The sequence below is a fragment of the Anabrus simplex genome, chromosome 14, assembly GCF_040414725.1.
Source record: "Anabrus simplex isolate iqAnaSimp1 chromosome 14, ASM4041472v1, whole genome shotgun sequence".
Taxonomy (NCBI): Eukaryota; Metazoa; Arthropoda; class Insecta; order Orthoptera; family Tettigoniidae; genus Anabrus; species Anabrus simplex.
Genome location: NC_090278.1, coordinates 65,201,671 through 65,215,656, shown reverse-complemented (window position 1 = coordinate 65,215,656; position 13,986 = coordinate 65,201,671). Strand labels below are relative to the sequence as shown.

Below are 13,986 nucleotides of genomic sequence, written 5' to 3'. Positions count from 1 at the left end.
TATATTTATAAATTATTATTATCATCATCATTTAGTCAGTTTACCGTCCAGGTTAGATTTCTCCCCCAGACTCAGCGAGGGATCTCACCTCTACCGCCTCAAGGGCAGTGTCCTGGAGCGTGAGACATTTGGTCAGGGATACAACCTGCTAATGAATTTCCTTAATTTGCTAACGGTTTTCCGTCGAAACGACTCACACAAGTCTAGGACTGGAAAGGAAGCAACCATGCCCTTAATTTGCCTCGCGTGAAACTGCTAAACCACGGAAAACCATCTTCAGAGTTGTTAATAGTTGGGTTCGACCACACTATCTCCCGAAAGCAAACTTGTTCCAAGCCAACTTAGGGAACAAACAGATTTAGGTTTCCTCCCGAGTGCCTCCGGTTCGACATCAACGCTCCGGTGTACCAGATAAAATGACATCGTTTAAAATGGGCACCATAAACTTCCAGAAAACGTTTTCTCCAACGCAGTCTGACTTTCGACGAAAATTTAGAACCATTTCGTGATAAGAGTCCGTTCAGACAATATATCGAATGTAAACCAGTGAAACATTGTATAGTATAGATATTTTCGAACTTACGCTCGTTAGTTCTCTTTTTCTTCTTCTTCTTCTTACAATTGTCTTTACATCGCACCGACACAGATAGGTCTTATGCAGACGATGGGATAGGAAAGACCTAAGAGTGGGATGGAAGCGACTGTGGCCTTAATTAAGGTACAGCCCCAGCATTTGCCTGGCGTGAAAATGGGAAACCACGGAAAACCATCTTCAGACCTGCCGACAGTGGGGTTCGAACCCACTATCTCCCGGATGCAAGCTCACAGCTGCGCACTCCTAACCGCAAGGCCAACTCGCCCTGTCGTAAGTTCTTAATGTGCAACATGGGGAGTATACATCGATGAACCCTTGCATTATGATCACCTAGCTAATACGATGTAGGACTACCTTTTACCCGCAGAACCACGGCCACTCGGCGAGGCATCAATTCAGAAGGGCAGCAAAAGTTATCCTTAGGTATCTGATACCACAAGCGCAACAGCAGGTCCTCCAATTGGGAGTACAGTGCTTGGCGCTGGTGATATAGGACGAACACGCTTCACCACTTAAACTACAAATGTTCAATGAGGTCCATATATATTGGTGCTATATGGGAACCATGGCATTAAAACCAATTCACTATCATGTTCCTCGAATCAGCCCTTCACAATCCTGGCAGCGTGGCATAGCGCACTGTCCTGTTGGAAGTAGCAGTCACCATCAGAGAATACTGTAGACATGAACGTATGGACTTTATTCCCAATAACGTCCAGATACCTGACAGTTGTTAGGGATTGGTGTACCGGGATAATGGGTGAAAACATCGGACAGATCATCAAGCACGTGCAACCACGTGCCACAGCATCCAATGGAAATCGGCGTACACGCCCTCGGCCATCGACATGCTGATCGTACCAGGAGAGCTTTCTTCTGTTATCCACAGTCCAGTGGCGATGGTTTTGTGTGCTCATGCGCTGCTCTCGGTGGAATGCAGCCAACATCGGGTACGACTGGGTTGTCGACTTCATAGTCCCACACGCAGCAGTGTTCAATGAACCGTGTGCTGGAAAATAATAATGCTATTGGCTTTACGTCCCACTAACTACTATTTTACGGTTTTCGCAGACGCCGAGGTGCCGGAATTTAGTCCCGCAGGAGTTCTTTGACGTGCCAGTAAAGCTACAGACATGAAACGGGAGTATTTGAGCGCCTTCAAAAATCACCGGAATGAGCCAAGTTGGGGTCAGACTCAGAAGGCCAGCGCCTCAACCGTCTGAGCCACTCAGCCCGGCTGTGCTAGAAAACACTGGCCGCGTCATCACCGCTGTACCTGTTGACGGTTTCTCGAACCGTGACTCCGAACAATGCGCAACAGTGTCCGCTGGTCTTTGACGGCTGAACGACGCGTACTTGTTTGCGCAACGTTGCACCACTTTCGATACGTGCTCACAACAGCGGCAAGCCGCGCCGTTTCAGAGATGCTGGCGCCGTGCCATCACAATTTGCCCACTAACAAATGCAGAGAAACCGGCTGCTTTACCCACCATGACGCCGGAGTCACAGCAAGCCTGTAGACCAGGCCTATGTGTACCATGCTACCAACATGTCACGTGTTACTATTCCCCGCTCGAAGCGCACTAAATCTTCCCGTTAATGTAACCGTCGAGTATACGCCTGCAAATAAATGGATCTGGCATCACAATGATCTATCAGGTCTGAATCGAAAGATGGTCTCAAAATGACGTGCAATGTGGCTCCAGTGGAAGATCTGCCGGGTAAAAGCCAGGGTGGTAGCCCCTGTGGCATCGAAACCCTACCTCACGTTCTCGGTTTCTGTCCATATGATGAAGCCCTGAAGCCCTACGGAATATTCGCCATCACACCATCCGCCACATGCTAGCTGTCTCTTCAAAACGCTGCATACATCACCTATGAGAAAGTAACCGGAATCGTTATGGAAAGAAGTACTAGGCGGATCGACACAATTGCCTTTAAAAATGGGTCCACTAAAGGATATATTCTTGATTCAACCATGCGTTTTGAAATAGACTCGGAACAACCTAAAACAAGGCCGATTAAGAGTAGAGGGACTCTTGTAAACCTACTGTTCCTTATTATGAACACAGGTATAAAATGAGTCAAATTGAAGTAATCGGATTCCTTAAAGATGTTCGTGGGATCATTCCAAGTTTCTTCGTGAGTGTCTGCATATCCCTGAGCATCCCATCCAGTACTTTCAAAGACATAGCAATACAACTGCCGTTCCCGACCAGCGCTGCATTGGTGTTACAAGGTGAAAACAATTCAGTTCTCAACGCAGTGATGGACATTTTCAGAAACGCGGATATAAGAATTTGACTTTGTGCTCATCGCATTGTTGCCAGTGTTTTGTTTGTTCTCCCGCTCTCCTCAGGAAGAGAGATTCAGTGTGGTTTTATGTACTTTAAGAATGTGGACGATTTGGTTTTCATTTCTTATATGTACTTTGCGCTGACAATATTTTTGTAAGTGTGCTTGAGTGTTCATTGGGATGACCAAATATTGTTACAATAAAGGTCAATTAAATAAATAAAATGAAAAATTAAAAAAACATAGCAAGATCAGTGATATGATAACAGGGTCTGTCGCCATTCTACGCCGTCACTTTTGTCTCTTTCGTTCTCCTTGTCTGTTTCTTTTTTTGCTTTACGTCGCACACACATATAGGTCTCATGGCGACGATGGGACAGGAAAGGCCTAGGAATGGGAAGGAAGCGACCGTGGCCTTAATTAAGGTAGAGGCCCCAGCATTTGCCTGGTGTGAAAATGGGAAACCACGGAAAACCATCTTCAGGGCTGCCGACAGTGGGGTATCTCCGGGATGCAAGCTCACAGCTGCGCGCCCGGTCCTTGTAAAACTTGAAAATAGTGTTTTTTTATGCCTTGTCTGTCGGGCAGCCTGTAAGTTAAGGAAGCGGTTCAAAGAAAAAAAAGATTGATAGAGACATAGAAATGAAGAGTGACGTTTTGTAGTGTTCATTCTCAGTTAGCTATCTTCTCTTGAAGAGGATATCGTCATATATATTGAGCTCTTAGATGTAATTCTTAACCTTCATAGTTCTGATGTACTTATACGCCCATAACTGAAAGTCGACACTTGGTGGTAATCATCCTCTTAATTACATTCTCTTAGAGATATAAAGGAATATATATTCTGGAAGCATTTCCACCTTTAAAAACCATTTGTCATATATTATTAGGACGTCGAAATAATTTCGCATTAACGTGCAAAAAAATATAATGTTTTTACAAGTTGCGCAAATGTTAGCTTTAATATGGAGGTAAAAATAATTTCAAAGTATACGACTTGATAATAAGCGAAAAGAAGAGCTATCTTGACATAAAGTAAGTATCGTAAAGTATCATATTATCAAAAGTTTCATTCTGGGACGCGGGTCTAATGCATCTCGCGCGTGTGTTTGTGTTCTGGAATTTGGCGCGTATACCAGAGAGTTGAGGAGTGTGTTCAAAAGGTGCCATTCCTACTTCAAAATAAAAATCTGTAATTCTTCCACATGCGTCGCAGTAGTTTCATACTATCGAATGTCATGAGCAGAACCAGGATTTTGATGACCTAAAATTGATCTATAAAATGACAAAATCCAATAAAATGATCCGAAAACTTAAAAAAAATTATACAAAATTAAATGAAATTTTACAATCAATTTACTAATCCAGTTTGTATAGCCTATATTTATGTTACAGACATTATTATAAACTTTTGGACTTTTGCCATGCCAAGAACACAAGGTAAGATTCTTTACGTTTCGCAGAGAACTTTGCTCCGGGTCTTCAGGAGGAAATCTCGACTGTTCACGAGGAACACTTCTCCAATAGGAGGTGCCTTTCCTGGAATGTGGACATTTCCAAGAAGTAAGTGGTGAACAAAGTTTCTTTAGTCCCCAGACTGGCAAAGCTTTGTGAAGATTATCAAGCCTCACTTAAAGTTGCGATAATATCCAATAACACACGCGGTATTCTTCAAAATCCCCAAACATGTAAATTTACTCCAAAAGTGTAAAAATAGTCTAATAAATTCCATAAAATGGCCAAATAATGACTATAATTTTAGAAAATGGCCTAAAAATGGCAACAACAACAAAAAAGACAAGAAATGACCTAATAAATGAGCATTTCTACAATGTGAGAACTATGATGGGGATTTCTGTGCAAGTTAGCAACGTCAAGTCATCAGAATCCTAGCCCTGGCCATGAGCATTCCTTAAAATTTGGGTACATTTCAGGCGCCTTTTACTACACGTTTCTTGCGTGTTTTCTCGCAACTTTCTTATGATGGAAATAGTGCCTTTTGAACAAACACTCTTCAATAGTGGTAATCCAAAGGAAGCTCTTCAGAAAATTGCTAATTTCGCAATCATTTCGTTGGTATGGCTCACGTAAAGTCGGTCTTGAATTTTCTTCCATTGACTCTGCGCTAGATGAAAACATCCCATACTTCTCATTAAACTGGAGTGATGCAATGTGTGACTTCACCTTGCGAAACGTCGGTTCTGGATTGCATGAAACAGGTAAGACTTTTAACACGGGAGTTAATATCTTCATGAACTGCCACTGCAGAGGACCAATTATTTCGTTGCCTTGCACCATACAATATTCGCACCCGTTGTGTCGCTCCATGAAATACAGATGTCTTAAGAAAACTAGATGCACGTGGTAGAGACTGTATATATAGCCCCACATTCGTTTTGAGCATGGGTTATATATTGACTGCGGTGACGTGCGGTGTCCTTTATGCCTCTGCCCTCAGCTACAAGACAGGAGTTTTGCGCGTTATATTAATGGTTCGGTGACCTTACAGTCAGTCATAATAAAATATGTTTTACTATCGTAGTCATGTTGTTAAAAATAACTGCCAGATTCTTGAAGGAGATGGAAAGCAAAATCAACTCTAGCTTCAAGAATGTGAATCATAAACTGATGACCAAAAATAAACTAGTATATCTTTGTGTGGAAAATTAAATTCGGTCTCTTAATGATCAGGGCACTGCCCTTCCAGCTCAGAGGGACCCGGGTTCGATTGCCGGTGGACCGGAGATTCTAAGTACATCTACATTACTGTTCCAACCAGTACAGATACATGCAATAGAGAACACCCCCCACACACACACACACACCCACATGAGATCAGTACGAGAAGGGAATCCGGCCGTAAAACTGAGGCAAATCGGCACTAAGTGTTTATCCTAATAAACTGGATACAAGCCTTTGCGTACAAAATATAACTTTTAGATTCTAAAACGTCCTTGTGTTGATTTTGGCCTTTATAATGCTGGAAAAAAAAAATCCAAGCTACCTGCACAAAACTGCAATCGCTCTTGGCGATCTATTTGTTACTGCTCAAACTCCCTGGATTGTATTTCTCCTAGGACCGACCGCGTCTGCGGGCCTCTGAACCGAAGGCCAATGAGCTGACCATGTAGATATGGGGTCATGAAGAAATTCGCTAAAGTAACTACGAAATTGCAAAAGATGGGGGTACTGTGCACGAACTAGAACAGCCATCGTGAAAATGCTGCATAGCCCCCCATTACTCTGCGAATGGTTCAGTTGTGAGTGATCTGTTTGTATACATGTGCGTTCACTTAAGTCTCCGCGAAAAATAATAAAAGCAGTAGCGTAGCCAGGATCGAACGATGCGGGGAGGGGGGTTATAGTTACAAAAATATGATAGAAAGTAATGAATATTCAGATTGCAGTATCGGTATATTACAAAATCTTACATTAAAATGAAGAACAATATGATCAAGGTGAATAGTTTTACAGCGAATGGTATGTTCTGATTACAATCTAAAATCCAACTTTCGAGGCTTCTTAGAAAATGGATTCAGGAGATCTGTTGGTTTAACAATTGTGTCTCTGTGAATGTCAAAAGAGTCAACCCATTGAGTTGACTTTCACTTGTTTGTCAGTTTATGTTTATTTTCTTTAGTAAACATTTCATGGGGGGGGGCTTCATGGGGACCCCCCCCCCCCGGCTACTACGCCACTGAATTGAGGTGTTTATTCTTCTCCCCTCAGCCCACTTTAGACCAGGTTTCCTTTTCATTATTCCTCTGAATCCTTCCATTCTTAAAATTTACTTTTTAAAATCTCTCTTTCTATAATTTTCTTTTCTCTTATTTTACTTCTTTTTAAATATTTCTTGACCTCCTGTATCCAGCTCCTTGTTGACTTTTTCTCCCAAAGGTACCTGAATATCTGTTTTCACAATCTGTAACAATCCATTCAACAGAAAAAGTATGTCCAAAAAATAGCAATCGCCTTTTCGTTATTGTTTCTGTTATATTTTCTATTTCTGATATATTTCCTTATTACTTCTCATTTTCCATTGTTCCGTTATTTTCATCCATTCTAAGATTTTCCTCATGATTCTTCTTCCTAGTATTTCCAGCTTATCTGAACTATAATTCAAAATTCCTATTATTATTGTTATTATTATTATTATTATTATTATTTTCAAACAAACAATAGTCAAGTATATGAAACAGCTAAATAGCATGGGTACACCGTATAAGTAGTATTTAAAAACACACAAAACCAAAGTATTCAGAATGTGACACGGTAACTTAAAGATGAAAATAAACTCCCCAACCGCAGATGATGTCACTGGCCACCAGTCGAACAATGCAAGGATTATTATTCATGAGAGAACAACGCTTTTGTCTCGGCCAACTTCCCCGAACTTTTTAAGAAAATGTACAACTATTCTAGGAAAATGCACAACTGGTGGACGTCGCACAAGTAGCTCATTTTGAAAGATTATGGTTAACAAAGGAGACCCTGCCATGCCCTCAGTCAGTAGCTACATCTAGAGAAAGAAAACTGTCATGTTGAAAGGGATGGTGAAAATGGCAGGTATTAAAGGTATGTTTCCTGGCTTTAAGGACTACACCAGGTGCTGTGTTTGGTTCTAATAATACTCGTAAATATCCAACAATTAAGCAAACAACTTTAAAATGTAATCATTCAAAGCATACACAAATATTAGTTTATGAATTAAGAAATAAAATAATATTAGCCAAAATTGTCCGCTCCCCCGCCCATTGCCGCCACCTCCTCAGGCACGTGCCTTGTGGGTCCATATTATAAATCCACCCCTTGAGTGCAGTGCGAGATGTTAAATGTTACAGTAAAAGTCAACAGCACTATTCGTATGTGGTTAGGCTGTGTTTTTGTTTGGTCTCAAGTTCTCTGAGACTATAGCGCAGTATAGCATAGTCTGAATGTCACTACTCATTACTCCATACCTCAGCAATAATGTCACAGCCATAAATCAGACTAACACTTCGGCGGAAGCTACAAGGAACACGTGGGAGGAGGGAAATGCTTCCAAGAAAAGGCAACGGCAGAGTACAGTACTGCGAAATTCTCCCCGATAATTCTCCATATTGTACAGTTATTCCTCTTATCTAATTAGAAAATCATCCCCCTCCCTCACCGCACCAAATGTAAACAGAATTGAAAAAAAAAAAAAATAACCCTTCGAAGACTGAGGATGTCAGCAAAACTCGGTGGGAAAATCAAAAACTCCTTTGATATCGCAAATGTAACACCATCAGCGTTGGAAAAGATCATGAAAGGACCACAGGAGATGGGATAGAAAAGTCTAGTTGTACTTCCTCTTCAAATTATAACCACCGCAACAACCATCACTACCACAAAAGAAAAAAGCGAGGAGCCTGGCACACGTAGAAACAAAGCAACCGTAGTCAGTACAGCAAGTAGTAGAGGTGTCTTTTAGCCCCCTCGCCCTCTTTAGTTACTTCTTTTGGCAGATAGGGAAGCATTATCTTCGGTAATCGAATAGGTGGTGAATTACCTTATGTACCCCTAATTGTAGTCTGATTCTGGCTGAGGTCGATGGTTTAACGAGAGGCAAATCCATGTCATTGATGTTCGCAAGTAAAACCACCTTGGTGAACATATTAGGCGTTCACCATAGTTAAGTACCGTTGATGAAAAAACAAATCACTGTCAGAATTTTGTGATGGTGCCAAACAAGGGTCGAGGCAGACAGGGATTTGTACGTAGATGAAAGAAACAGAGCGAAACAAATAGTTGTTGAATCCAAAAAGAAGTCATGGGAAGATTTTGGTAATAACCTGGAAAGGCTAGGTCAAGCAGCAGGGAAACCTTTCTGGACTGTAATAAAGAATCTTAGGAAGGGAGGGAAAAAGGAAATGAACAGTGTTTTGAGTAATTTAGGTGAACTCATAATAGATCCCAGGGAATCACTGGAGAGGTGGAGGGAATATTTTGAACATCTTCTCAATGTAAAAGGAAATCATCATGGTGGTGTTGCAAACAGCCAAGCTCATGGGGAGGAGGAAAAGGATGTTGGTGAAATTATGCTTGAGGAAGTGGAAAGGATAGTAAATAAACTCCATTGTCATAAGGCAGCAGGAATAGATGAAATTAGACCTGAAATGGTGAACTACAGTGGGAAGGCAGGGACGAAATGGCTTCATAAAGTAGTAAAATTAGCGTGGAGTGTTGGTAAGGTACCTTCAGATTGGACAAAAGCAATAATTGCACCTATCTATAAGCAAGGGAACAGGAAGGATTGCAACAACTATCGAGGTATCTCATTGATTAGTATACCAGGCAAAGTATTCACTGGCATCTTGGAAGGGAGGGTGCGATCGGTCGTTGAGAGGAAGTTGGATGAAAACCAGTGTGGTTTCAGACCACAGAGAGGCTGTCAGGATCAGATTTTCAGTATGCGCCAGGTAATAGAAAAATGCTACGAGAGGAATAGGAAGTTGTGTTTATGTTTCGTAGATCTAGAGAAAGCATATGACAGGGTACCGAGGGAAAAGATGTTCGCCATACTGGGGGACTATGGAATTAAAGGTAGATTATTAAAATCAATCAAAGGCATTTATGTTGACAATTGGGCTTCAGTGAGAATTGATGGTAGAATGAGTTCTTGGTTCAGGCTACTTACAGGAGTTAGACAAGGCTGTAATCTTTCACCTTTGCTGTTCGTAGTTTACATGGATCATCTGCTGAAAGGTATAAAATGGCAGGGAGGGATTCAGATAGGTGGAAATGTAGTAAGCAGTTTGGCCTATGCTGACGACTTGGTCTTAATGGCAGACTGTGCCGAAAGCCTGCAATCTAATATCTTGGAAGTTGAAAATAGGTGCAATGAGTATGGTATGAAAATTAGCCTCTCGAAGACTAAATTGATGTCAGTAGGTAAGAAATTCAACAGAATTGGATGTCAGATTGGTGATACAAAGCTAGAACAGGTCGATAATTTCAAGTATTTAGGTTGTGTTTTCTCCCAGGATGGTAATATAGTAAGTGAGATTGAATCAAGGTGTAGTAAAGCCAATGCAGTGAGCTCGCAGTTGCGATCAGCAGTATTCTGTAAGAATAGAGTCAGCTCCCAGACGAAACTATCTTGACATCAGTCTGTTTTCAGACCAACTTTGCTTTACGGGAGCGAAAGCTGGGTGGACTCAAGATATCTTATTCATAAGTTAGAAGTAACAGACATGAAAGTAGCAAGAATGATTGTTGGTACAAACAGGTGGGAACAATGGCAGGAGGGTACTCGGAATGAGGAGATAAAGTCTAATTTAGGAATGAACTCGATGGATGAAGCTGTACGTATAAACCGGCTTCGGTGGTGGGGTCATGTGAGGCGAATGGAGGAGGATAGGTTACCTAGGAGAATAATGGACTCTGTAATGGAGGGTAAGAGAAGTAGAGGGAGACCTAGACGACGATGGTTAGACTCGGTTTCTAACGATTTAAAGATAAGAGGTATAGAACTAAATGAGGCCACAACACTAGTTGCAAATCGAGGATTGTGGCGACGTTTAGTAAATTCTCAGAGGCTTGCAGACTGAACGCTGAAAGGCATAAGTCTATAATGATAATGTATGTATGTATGTATGTATGTATGTATGTATGTATGTATGTATGTCAGAATATTAGTCGGTATCATCTCTCAGTAGTGTTCATATAGAACGACGGTATGACTATTCGTCCGTCGGATGGAGACGATAAGCCTTGAGCAGACCCCTCGGTGTTATTCTACAGGAGTAGCCTATGCGTCGACATGGATTTCGCCCTCTCCCTGGCTCACCATCATCCCAAATCCAAACGCGCAGGCGCCAAACAGAAAGACTTACAGCAGGCGAGCCAAACATGTCCTCGGGCACTCTCGGCACTAAAAGCCAGAGAGAAAAAAAAAAAAAAAAAAAAAGCAAAGTCATCTCCGTATAGGCCATGAATGCCCTTGGAGGGGTGGAAGGTAAAGGCTTCCACTATCCGTACCCTCGGCCTTTGCCCCCAGGAATTAACCTGGTACTCATTTTGGTTGTACGCAGAGTGAACCTCAAGGCCATGAGCACCTCCGGGAGAGGAAATCTCGTTTCTTAAATTTTTCGACTTCCTGACGGGGAATCGAACGCACGTCCTTCCAGGTGAACCGCCTTTACCGCCCCAGCCAGACAGCCCCTACTAAAAGTCATATCATAAATAAATAATATTTGATAAAATCATACTGGCACTTCAATTTGTATATACAATGAGTTCTCTAATTCACTCCTAGGAGCGCTGTCTGTAGGTAACCACAGCAGCACGTGCTGTTGACGAGAACAGTGGTGAAAAAATAACGCAGGAACCCATTTTTTTAAATCTGCAATTCGGAAGTCGAGGCTGTACAATGATACTGTTTCATTATTACCCATAATGATAAGAACCAAGGACTCCTTACCCGCATTTCGGCACTGCACTTGCAGAAGACGACAGTGCTGCCAATCGTAGCTGGTAGCGGCCGAAGTTCAGCCAGTTGTTACCGTAGAACAGGTATTGAATGCCTCCACACTCCACTTCACTGAATTTCACACGACGGAAATATTCTTTCAAAGTCATCTCACTTTAGCACTACGATATTAAAAGACAGGTGCTACCAACTGAAGTAGACCTAATTATATTTTATTTTTTGGTTCCTTCTGTTAAGGTAACTAAAATCCACACAGAAGAATCCTCCAACGGCACGGAAAAACAGAGGACGTAGTTTAATACAAACACTCACTTTTATATGCAGAAGGATAAAAATCACATTTAAGACGTAGGTTTTATGTAGTAGATCGGAGATCGCAAGGTCGCACTGCCCTCACGTGAGAAGAAAACTTACTGGCAGAGCCCGACTCCGCACACGACACTTGCCTATGGGCTCCACTAGGGTTCACGAACTTCGCGTTCATCGATCTGAAACTCTTCCCATCACAGGCTGGGGATTGGAGCCAGATAGGGAGTCTGGAAATGGAACAATTTACAGAGGGAGAGAGACGAGAGAAGGCGCTATAGCTTAGAACCTGAAGCACTTGAATACCTCGGCGGAGAGAAACCGAGAGAAAGAAAGAATGAAGAACACACCGTTAGTATCATAACGATGAGGAACCGGATATTAAAGCAGTGCGTTCATGAAAAAGAACAGCAGAACAGATATGTGTCTGAATTACAGAGGGCAATTATCATCTGGGACAACAGTCCCTAAGTAGAGAGGGTCTTGGCCTAATAATAGAGAATGACGACAATAAAGGGTGTCCAAATAAGATGGCATTCGGATAGTTTAAAGCATGAAAACAATGGGAATATTAGCCTCTTGACACGAATCAGCCGGGCTGATTCGCTCAGACGATAGAGTGCTTTGCTTGCCTTCTGATCCCAAGTCGCCGGGTTCGATCTTGGGTCAATCCAATGGTATTAGAGGCTGCTCAAATACGCCAGCCTTGTGTAGGTAGACTTACTGGCACCCTCTCTGAGTTGGGAAGGTAGAATATATCTTACGGCATTCCCTATCTGTCGTAAACGGCTTTATGAAGCTTATAAGCGTCACTGCACCCTTATATTTTGTTAACAATGGTTGTATCACAATGGTGTACCGGTATGTACAGACTTCGTCAACGGTGGTCGGGCGATGTAAACAAACGCGGGTTCGCCTGCCTGCTGCAGGAGGAGGCGGATAACTATTCTTCCTCGTTCAGTTGGGGGAACAAATTATTTCGTAATTTCCATGCTTTCGCAAGTCAACAGGGATCGAATTGTTTGTATAAAGTGGGCACAAAGAATAACCACGGTATAGGGTAAAATGAACGACACCGAAATTATTGTTCATCTGCTGCCCGCGTTTCCCTAGCAACGAAGTATTTATTTATGTATTGTACCGTATGGGCAAGCTGAAAGGTTTGTGTTTTTTTTTTTTTTTGCTAGTGGCTTTACGTCACACCGACACAGATAGGTCTTATGGCGACGATGGGACGGAAAAGGCCTAGGAATTGAAAGGAAGCGGCCGTGGCCTTAATTAAAGTACAGCCCCAGCATTTGGCTGGTATGAAAATGGGAAACTACGGAAAACCATCTTCAGGGCTGCCGACAGTAGGGTTCGAACCCACTATCTCCCGGATGCAAGCTCATAGCCGCGCGCCCCTAACCGCACGGTCAACTCGCCCGGCCGAGCTAAAACTGGCCCGGAAAATATTTATAAGACAGACGAAGAACTGACCCTTGTTAATGAACTGCCCAACACAGGAAATGCTGGAAACCGTGATTTCGATGCGCCAATCGGTTGCTGTCATGTCTGCGCTTGCGCATCTTCCGCATGCTCTGTCGCGAGTGTATCATTACGTGTTGAGTGAGTGAGTGAGTGAGTGAGAGGAGCAGACGTGTTTAGTGACCAGTTGAATGAAACACAAAATGGTGCTCACTATAGAACAGCGCGTGTTCATTACCGAGTGTTACGCGAAGCGCGATTCGTGGAAAACCTGTGCGGAAGTGTTTTGGTAAAACCTCCAGCAAAGTCTGTAATACAAAATTCAGTGGCAAAATGACGTGAAACGGGCTCTGTAGCGAATAAAAACCGAACTATTGGAAAAAGAGTTCGAACACGAGAGAACATTGCTCGAGTGAAGAAAAGCCTGGAACGAAGTCCGACTAAATCTCACCGCCGGTTATCTGTGCAAATGCGAGCTAAGAGATAGTCGTGTCGAAACATTATCTACCGAGCTCGATAGCAGCAGTCGCTTAAGTGCGGCCAGTATCCAGTATTCGGGAGATAGTAGGTTCGAACCCCACTGTCGGCAGCCCTGCAGATGATTTTCCGTGGTTTCCCATTTTCACACCAGGCAAATGCTGGGGCTGTACCTTCATTTGCCATGGCCGCTTCCTTCCCAATCCTAGCCCTTTCTTGTCCCATCGTCGCCATAAGACCTATCTGTATAGGTGCGACTTAAAGCATGTTTTAAAAAAGTCACCTAAGAGGACCTGCATCTGTATCCTTACAAATTTACTGTTGTGCGTCCAGACGAAACTTTGCGTGTTGAGTTCTGCCGGTGGTTTCTGAGTGAAGTGGAGTCCGGACTTTT

General features: G+C 42.6%; 1 protein-coding gene across 1 annotated transcript in view; it reads right to left on the bottom strand.

Annotated features, from left to right (window-relative positions):
- Positions 1-13,986, bottom strand: part of Zmynd8 (Zinc finger MYND-type containing 8) — a 415,670-nt gene that overhangs the window by 159,575 nt on the left and 242,109 nt on the right. The gene's annotated exons all lie outside the window — the stretch shown is intronic.